This window comes from Dermacentor albipictus, chromosome 1 (assembly GCF_038994185.2).
Source record: "Dermacentor albipictus isolate Rhodes 1998 colony chromosome 1, USDA_Dalb.pri_finalv2, whole genome shotgun sequence".
Taxonomy (NCBI): Eukaryota; Metazoa; Arthropoda; class Arachnida; order Ixodida; family Ixodidae; genus Dermacentor; species Dermacentor albipictus.
The window spans coordinates 482,388,156-482,398,627 of NC_091821.1; positions in this window are offsets into that span (position 1 = coordinate 482,388,156).

Sequence of the window (10,472 nt, forward strand, 5' to 3'; positions counted from 1 at the left end):
GCTATGTTGCTGCTTGTGATCCCTGCCAGCGTCGGAAGACACCTCAGGTGCTACCTGCCGGTCATCTCCAGCCGATCACCGTCCCTGTGTAACCGTTCTTTCGTGTTGGATTAGACCTGCTCGGTCCCTTTCCCACGTCATCCTCTGGGAACAAATGGGTAGCCGTCGCGACTGATTACGCCACCCGATACGCTATCACTCGGGCTCTCCCTACCAGCTGCGCCACTGACGTCGCGGACTTTCTCCTGCGTGACATTATCTTGCTTCATGGCGCCCCGCGACAGCTGCTTACTGACCGTGGTCGAAACTTCCTCTCGAAAGTTATCGCTGACATTGTGCGTTCCTGCTCCATTCAACACAAACTGACTACTTCATACCATCCTCAAAGCAATGGCCTGACGGAGCGGTTAAACCGTACTATTACCGATATGCTGGCCAAGTACGTTTCCAAGGACCACCATGACTGGGACATTGCCCTTCCTTACGTAACAATATGATAGCCATTGAAGAAGCTTCCACATTGTCTTGAGAAAAAAGGAAACTATAAAGAGCTGTGCAAGTTGCTATACCAGCTACAACGAACTTGAATGCCTGCATCCTGGCAAGTACATTGAAGACATTTACAACATTAAAGCACAATGCAGACAACGGACACTGAAAGATACAGAGGTGCACTTGTCCGAGCGCGCACTCGTCGGTATTTGGAGCAACAGCCTCGTAGTCGTTCGCTTGGGGATGAGCTTCTGCATGCTCTGTCGAAGCAAGTGCTCGAGATAGAGTATGCCACAGCTATTGTTAATAACCAGGGTAAGATAATAAAAGCGTTCGCGGATCGTTACTAAAATCTTTTTCAGTTTCATAAAGTTATTAGTAGTGAAACTGTAACGGAAAAATTTGTTTCATTGCTGCCACAACTCAATCAAAAAGAATGTAATGATGTTGATAGAGAAATATGCATCACAGAAGCTGAAGAAACCATTGCTTCGCCAGCTAAAGGCAGAGCTACTGGGTCTGTTGGCTTCAGTGCCGAATATCATCAGTGCTTTTGCTCTATATTAGCTCCCTTTCTGCTTAAAGTGTATGAAGAAGCTCACCGGATTGGATATCCACCACCACGCTCTATCAAGGGCACACAGTACCTATCCCAAAAAGCGGTGATGCAACTAAATCGCAAAAAGTCGAGGGATATCGCCCCATAGCACTTTGAAACGTGGGTTATACTATATTTGCGAAGATATTAGCCAGTCGCCTTCAAGACGTAATTCAGTCAGTGGCGGGAGGCCATCAAACAGGTGGCATTACAGGAAGGTCAATCCAGACAAACATCCACGTTGCGCGGTCTGTGCTAGAGTGTGCAGCAGAAAGTGCAGGTCAGGTCGCAATAGTTCAGGTTGATTTGGCAAAAGCATTTGATAAAGTTAATCACTACTTTTTGTTTATGTTTATGTGCTCTAATTAGAGCACATAAACATTGAGTCTCTTAGTTCTTCTTAAGGGCATCATTATCTGTTATGTTAATGGCACAACAAGGCTAGTAGTTGATGGTTGTCTATCCCAATCTATCCACCTCAGGGCTTCGGTAAGGCAAGGTTATCCCTTGTCCCCTCTATTATTCGCTTTGCACTTAGAACCACTTTGCGCACGAATTCTGAAGGATCGTGCTTTTCACGGGTTCAAATTGTTATCCAATGAGATCCGCGTACTTGCCTATCTAGACAACAAAGCCTTCTTTTGTGCTAAGAAGAAAACTGTACTAAAAACCCTTGCCATAACGCAACAGTTTTGCTCAGCTTCTGGTGCAGCAGTAACCTTTGAGAGGAATTCAGGGTTTTGGTTCAATCTATTGTGTAGGATGCCAACCCGCTTCGCCGGTATTCAGTGGAGGCAAGACTTTCAGTACTTAGGTGTACCTCTCTTTCAATATCGCAATAGTAATCCACAGTGGTCAGCAGAAGTTGCAGAAGCCCACCATAAGGTTAACAACTGCCAGGAACGGCAGCTGTCCATACTTAGACGAGCTGAAGCTTGCAATGTGTTCCTAGCAGCTCGACTTATGTATGTCCTGCAGGCTTAGGTTGCAAGCTTTCCATCGTGTGCTTGCTACCTATGTATGTAGCTCACGTGTTGAGGCCATGCGAAGTGATAACCAGCTTTTTCCTCTTGAGAGGGGCGGTCCTGGCCGTTCACTTTTTGTTAGGCAACTTGTCTCCCGGTTATTCTTCCTTCCTGATGTAAGCAATTAATTTCTAAGAGAGATGTTACGACTTCGAATAATCAATTACCTTCAAGAAATAGTTGCGTTCTCATCTGTTAGAGATGCACCACAGGCTCCTTGGGGCTTCTTAAAAGAGGATGTCGAAGGCTTTCACTTTATTAAGTCTCACTTTAGTATGGATTATATTTTCACTGCCTCCCGCAAAGAAACTTCTGCTGCACTCATGGACACATTGTTTCCTGTTCCCCATTACCATGCACCTTATTTAGAATGTCATTACATAGATGTACTTAAGCGTGTCCGTCGAATGATCATTGCTCCAGGTATCATAACTTTTTCTTTCAGTTCCATTCGGCAACCTTTTTGGTCAAAACCTAAGAACCGGGTTGTTTCATGCCATGGTCGACAAATTGCCGATTGTGTCCATATGCTGAAACGATTGATCACTGTTTTGTATATTGTAGGGACGCCGTGTTCTTCTAGGACACTCTCCAAAGAGCCCTTCAAAAAATTTACATGTCACACCATACACAAATCGTCTCCTACCTCTTACATATCCCTGTGACCCATCATATGACAAGTTCATGGTACTTGGCCTACATAGTCTTTGGCGTTGTAGAATGTGTGACCGACACGCTGGACCACCGCGGAGCACTCGGTCATTTTTTTAGGAATCTGTTGCTTACGTTCGTAGTGTGTACGCTGCACAAGAAACAGTGCTGGACTGGATGCCCTTGGACGCTTGCACGCGCTCTTCTCACTTTTGAATGTGTTTTCTGTCACCTTAAATTTCTGTTGCGCTTTTTTTTCTTATCTTGCTGAAGATTCTGCTCCCATGTAATAAAGAAGAAAACGCACTGGCGTGACTCAGCGGTAGAGCAGCCGGTTCCCGCGCAGTGGGCCCGGGTTGAATCCCGGCTGGAACTGGGAAATTACTTTTTCTCATTCCCGGCGATAGCTGCGACAGACACCGGCGGTGGCGGCGGCGGCAGGCACCATCTCCAATCTAAACGGCTGTTAGAATGGGCCCATAACAGCTTAGCTGTAAGATAGCGAAGCGCAGACATCGCTGTTTAAGCACTGCGGGAAACAGGATAAAAGAAGTGTAAGAAGTTACAGTGCCGTTTCACGTCGTCAACGCGGGTTACGCGCAAACGTCTGGACGCCGCGAAGATGCGCAGTTAGCACCGCGGCGTCGAAGCACAAACTGAAAGTGCGCGAACGCGGTCGTGGGCGCCACATTGACCAACACAGTGCGACGCTTGTTGTGCCGCAGGAAAAGCGCAAGTGCGCGCCACGTGAAGAGACGCCGCGAACACGCCCAGCGAGCACCGCGGCATCTAAAGATTAAGCAAAACGCTATGGACGAATGCGAGCTTTCTGAATCCTGGGCATGTTCCTGGAGGAGGACGGCAGTAATGACTACACCTTAGAGCGCATCGCAACCAAAGCCGATTCCATGACAAAGTTAATCACGAGGGTGGCCAACAAAAAAGGGGGGCTATCGGAGGATAATCTAAGGCGACTCTTCCACGCCTTCCTAATCAGCCACATTAACTATATAGCCCTGGCCCATAAATGGAGCAGAAGGGACGCGGCCAGAGTAGAAACAATAATTCGCAAGAGCATAAAAAAGGCACTGGGTCTCCCACAGAGCACCAGTACTCAAAAGCTGCTGGAGTTAGGTGTCCACAACACCTTTGAAGAGATAGTCGAGGCGCAGCAGATGTCACAAGTTGCAAGACTGGCTTCCACGGAAGCCGGCAGACAGCTATGTACTAGCGCATATCGGTCAAGGTTCGTGCATCACCAAACAGAGGGAGTGCGCGCTCCCCGTCAAAGTAAGAGAAATGTATTCAGTATCCCAGATACCTAGAAATATGCACCCTCAGCACAATTACGGCAGACGTAGAGCGAGGGCCAGGGCCCTCCTTAGCCTGGCGGCTAAGATTGAGGACAACGTCGCCTTCGTAGACGCTGCGCAATACGCTGCTTCCAATCATTTTGTTTCGGTGGCTACATCGCTGCGCGGGGAGCTGCTTACGTCGCTTACGCATCAAAATGTGAACGCCGACAAAGCCGAACAGGTGGCTGTAGCCATCGCCATGGCCACCACGAACCGTTCCACTATCTTCACAGACTCGCGAGCTGCCGTTAGAGCATTCATGAAAGGCTCGGTATGCAAGGAAGCCGCTCGCGTTCTCTCTGCAGCATCTTGGACAGGCAAAAAGCACTTAATCTGGCTCCCAGGTCACATGGGCAGCGATGCTCATGAAGCCGTCCCCAACGCCAACGAACTTGCTCACTCCCAGGCGCGAGATCTCACCCGCCGCGCCGGAAGTGGGCAATCGGAGGCTGGGGGATGGCAATGGCACAGGGACCCTCTCCTTACTTTTAACGAGGTCTGCAGGCACTATCAGCTAGGGCGTCGGAAGTTTCCACTTCCACACCCACACCTAAACAGACCACAGGCAGTCACCCTGCGGATGTTGCAGACGGAGACGTATCCGTCTCCATTTATTTGCTCAAAGTTCCTAGGTGGCATCAACCCGGGCTGTCCGCGCTGTGGACATCCCAGATGCACTCTTAAGCACATGCTCTGGCAGTGCCCCGACTTGTGCGGGGGCTCAGGGTCTCCCTCTTCAGAGGAAGACTGGCTCCGGCTCGTCACCAGCTCCGCTGTTATGACTTCAACCGGTGCCACCAGTGTTACGACATCCAACCGGTGCCACCAGTATTACGAAATCCCCAACCGGTGCCACCCGTGTTACGAACTTGCACCGCTGCACCACGATAACGGCTTTGTGGTCCCGTAGCGCTCGTCACCCGTTTCGTGACAGAGCGTTGGTAGCGAAGACTCCGAGCCTGGCGTCGATGAGAATAACAAAAGGGACTTTATACATTATATACAGGTTATCATACAGGACATGAACGGATCGGCACTGGGGCCGAGAGCTCACACAAACGCGACTGTTCTCGCACGACGGCGTCCGGCGAAAACGCGTGACACATCTCACCCCAGTCGGGAGCGACCCTCTCTCCAGGTGGGGTCAGCGGATCCTGTTTTTCAGGCGGCTTGTCACTGCTTTTATAATCCCCGAGGCCCATTGTCACTCAACCGGCCCAATACAAAGTCAGCACACGACGGTCGTCCGAGGGGTCCAACCAGCGACCGCGCTGGCCACTCGGTTCAAAGTTCGCGCGCGCGGTGACCTCCAGGCAAGGGAGGTGCGGCGCCGGGCCGTCGGGCACACGCGGGCACGTCAAAACACGCTGCTCCGCCGAGGCTTCTCCCGCACGAAGGCGCAGCATCTTGACTTGTGAAGGGAGAATTATGGCGCTCGCAGGATAGATTCTGCATCTTGCAGATTCGGGATCCGGGCTTGTGGTAATGGCACAACAGCATCCCCGCCCTCAGATAAGGCGCCGGGAAGACGAGCTGCCTCCACGTGGCTCGGATGCCAGGCGCGCACGTTCGTCAGGCTCGTCCAAGTTCACGTCCAGTGTCGGGACGCCAGGTAACCTCACGTGCCCAGGTCCGACTCGCCAGGACAGGAGCTCTGCTCACCACGTCGTCGCCAAGGCACCTTGACCAGCTCCGCTCGGGTCGTTCCTAAGACCTTGCTTCTCGCCACTGGTCCCGCTTGGTCGTTCTGCAGCTTGCAAAACCGACCGGCAAAAGGCAACACCCAACACGAACAAGTGCCCTCTGTCTCCCGTCAAACACCAGACAAAGCCATAATTCAAATCAACCTAATTAATCGCTATCCCCTTTTGCTCCCGCTGCAACAAGAGGCAGGTGTACGATCTAGCACACAAGGCTCAAACAATCAGTTTTCAAATCATCAACATAACAAACTAGAAACAATTATTAATCATCAATAATAATGACAAATAGAATGGTCCCCTTGAAATCGCTTGGACCGAAAACATACTTCTGAGGAAGCAAATGAGGTCATTCATTTTTCCCGGCGATATTTTCGCGGAATCCGAAGCTGCTTATATTTGCGACCCTGCTTATCCGTGTAGCGGCGGTACAATAAGCCAGATTCCTTGCCAAATGAAACCCCCTTTTCTTTCACTCCCCGTTTGACGCTCTTCCTCAGATCGGCTAGTGAACAATCTTCCTGTTGTTCGCGAATCCGAGTTTCCCTTTCAACTGCAGCCTGCTCCTGCCAGCTGGCGGAAACCGGAGCGAGTGTGGAGCCCGCGTCGCCTGATTGCGGCGTCGAGTCTATATCGCGGCTAGCACTGCACGCGTCACTCCCACTCACTTCCAGGACCCGCTCGTCTAGGCCAGCCTCCGAGCTCTGCCTCTCCCGTGACTGCTCGCCACTCAAGTTACCGTGATCGGTCCGTGTGCCGCACCGCCTTTCGCTCACCGACGCTAAGTCAAGTTCCCTCGACAGCGGGCGCGCTTTGGATCGCGTGGGGGCCATGTACGCCACGTCGGCAAAGAATGATTTGCCCTGATCCCTCAGCAGCTGCTCCGAGCTATTTGAGAAGAGGTAGGAAAATTGCTCCGGGAGGGCGGCTGACACAGCGGCTTCGGTGTTAAGTTTTCCAAACTCTCCTTCAATGATAACCGTTGCGATCGGTAAACAGACACTCTCTTTCTCGGCCACTTGCCGTATCCTAACGCACTCTCCCGTAAAATCACTCGAGGAGACGAAAGACGGGTGAACAACGTCCATAGTTGCTGCAGAGTCCCGAAGTGCACGGCACTTCTTGCCGTTTACCTTAATTTCCTGCACATAGGGCTCCAATAGACGTATGTTTTTGTGAGTTTCCTGTATCGTTGCAAAAGCAATTCTCTCTGGGCAGCTTGCAGCGATGTGCCCTTGCTTTTTGCAATTATAGCAGGTTAACGGTTTCCGTTTTTCAAAAAAACGCGTCGTATCATTTCGCTGTTTTGTTGCAAAAGCAATTTTCTCTGGGCAGTTCCCAGCGATGTGCCCTTGCTTTTTGCAATTGTAACATTTCCGTTTTTCGGGCTTTCCGGAAAACCCATCTCTCCTATCTGCCTTTTCTACGCGCACTGCCTTGCTGTGCAAGCTGCGGTGGGTGTAATACTCTTCCGCTAACTCTGCTGCCTTGTTTAGCTTAACCTCTTTTAGCCTATCTTGCAGCCAGAGCCGGACATCCTCATCAATGCAACGGTAGAACTGCTCCAACGCGATGCATTCGACAATTTTGTCGCGGTCGTCGTAAACCTCTTCGCCCTTCAGCCATTCCACCAAGTCGGCTTTTAGACGAAACGCGAAGTCAACATTCGACTCCTTACCCTTTTTTGCGTACCGGAACCTCTGCCGGAAAGCTTCGGGCGACAATTTGTACTTCCGCAGTAGCGCTTCCTTCACATCACTGTAGCTCTCAAACGCCTCTTTCGATAAGCAAGTTATTACGTCTGATGCCTCCCCAGGAAGCAACGCTAACAGATTCTGTGCCCAAAGGGATCGCTCAATGCTATTCCGTTCGCACACGTGCTCAAATTTCACGAGGTATTTGGCCATATCCTCTCCGACGACAAAGGGTGGAAGTTGATCGCGTATTCTTGGAACGTTAGAAGTGAGACTAGGCGCTGGCGAGCTATTTCGGGTCTCTAACTCTTTCATTTTAAGCTCGTGCTCACGTCGCTCCCTCTCTGCCTGCAACTCCCGATGTTCCTTTTCTCTCCTTTCCTCCTTTTCCCGTCGTTCATTTTCCTTCCTTTCCTGCTCGCAACGTTCCTCCCTTTCCCGACGTTCATTGATACCCGCCCAGGCCTCAGCGGCTTCCTCAGCCGTTACGTCCCCGGTCCTCATGACCTCAAGGATCGCATTCTTTCTTTTGGTTGAGCCCAACTCAATGCCCAACTCCTCACAAATTTCGAGAAGTTCCTTCACCTTGTACTTCTCCATCGTTCACACTGTCCTCCTGCTGTTTACCCTTTTTGAAAATACCTGCCGTACGCTACTATAACACTACTAGTAAGACATATGCAAGTATTTCACACACTGCCCTGTTTACCCTCTCAGCATCCCCTGGTTTTCAAAACACTCTTACTAGGCTTGAAACACACAAGGTTAAACACAATGCAACACCAAGTCAATCCCTGAGCTACTATAACCTGTGTCAGAGAAAGTCTGGTGTTTGAGGTAAACTTCAGGCACTCACCGCGCCGAGGTAGCTGATGCCGGTCAATCCCGTAGCTGCCATCCAGTGTTACGGACGTCCCACCGCTGCCACCAGTGTTATGACTTCAACCGGTGCCACCAGTGTTACGACATCCAACCGGTGCCACCAGTATTACGAAATCCCCAACCGGTGCCACCCGTGTTACGAACTTGCACCGCTGCACCACGATAACGGCTTTGTGGTCCCGTAGCGCTCGTCACCCGTTTCGTGACAGAGCGTTGGTAGCGAAGACTCCGAGCCTGGCGTCGATGAGAATAACAAAAGGGACTTTATACATTATATACAGGTTATCATACAGGACATGAACGGATCGGCACTGGGGCCGAGAGCTCACACAAACGCGACTGTTCTCGCACGACGGCGTCCGGCGAAAACGCGTGACACATCTCACCCCAGTCGGGAGCGACCCTCTCTCCAGGTGGGGTCAGCGGATCCTGTTTTTCAGGCGGCTTGTCACTGCTTTTATAATCCCCGAGGCCCATTGTCACTCAACCGGCCCAATACAAAGTCAGCACACGACGGTCGTCCGAGGGGTCCAACCAGCGACCGCGCTGGCCACTCGGTTCAAAGTTCGCGCGCGCGGTGACCTCCAGGCAAGGGAGGTGCGGCGCCGGGCCGTCGGGCACACGCGGGCACGTCAAAACACGCTGCTCCGCCGAGGCTTCTCCCGCACGAAGGCGCAGCATCTTGACTTGTGAAGGGAGAATTATGGCGCTCGCAGGATAGATTCTGCATCTTGCAGATTCGGGATCCGGGCTTGTGGTAATGGCACAACACCGCCAAGGAAGAGCAACTCAGGGCTGTCCAGAGAGCCCGCGATATCGCCGAGGGTCTCAACCTCCCGGCTCCGTCGTGGGTGCGGCCCGCAGACGCTGCCTCCTAACGGGGACACTCATCGTCTTCTCAGGACCAAAATAAACGTTCTTTGTCTGTCTGTCTGTCTGTCTGGTAGAAACGCGGCCTCTAGCGTGGGCCGATATTTTATTATTGTTTGGCATTTTTAATATTTCTGTCTGCGAAGATTAACATAAAAGGCGTGCCCGCTGTTGGTATTTTGTTTCATTACGTTTGCATATGGGCTGCCATTCTCAAAATTCCGAGGAATAACTTTCTGCAGAATGTAAGGCAATGTATGAGCAACTTTAATGGTAGAAGCAACAACTTTAGTGCCATACAGAGTGCTTAACGGCCTCAGACAAACACCGCCCCTTTGAATACATGGGCCAGTTACGTTTGCGCGTGCAAGGAGGGGGGAGAGAGGGAGTTATGGTGAGCCAAATGTGTTACAATGAAGATGTCGAGCTTTCACATTTTAAAGCGTTCGCATAGCGAAACCGCAACCGCAACTACAAGTTAAATGGAGTTTGGATATTAGTGCGATGCTTTCTTTGCAGTTAGATCTGATGCTCGACCCCATTAAAAGATGACCATCATGGTAATTATTCTGATAATTTTCTCATGTTTGACTTAAAATTTGGCACGAGACTGTGAAAGCTACAACCACGCCCATAAGGCGAGTCGAGAGGCGGGACCGAAGGAGGGGGCTGATAGCAACTGCAGATAGCTGAAAGGAAAACACCGAAGTATTTCGTTGTAGTTAATAATAGGAAGGGCACGCACTTCACAGCCTGCAGCACCGTGATAGAGTGATGTCGACGATATGAGAAACGCTGTCCGTATTTGCTGCACTCATTCGTACAAAATCAATTGTCAGATAGCGAAGCCAAAAGCGTAGCGAGATTAAATTCAGCGGCTGGAGCAATAAAACACAGAACGCACTCAATGTGCACACATCACGCACAGTGACTACAGTCCTCCTGAAATTTTTTGACTTATGCCAATATTAGGGCCATCGTAGCACGAGGCGCAACTTGCGCAATTTACGATACAAGAAAGAAAGCGCCCGGCAATCGTCGTGTGAGTTGTTAGCGCCCCATCAATTTAACGCAGCAAAAGAAATAACAGCCACAGTGCGATAAAATGGCGTTTATTTCTGGCAGTTTCAAATACATGGGTCCCAGCAAAATTTCCGGGCCCTTTCCAGTGCTCTTTAACAAGCCTAAGCATATAAGTTCAATTC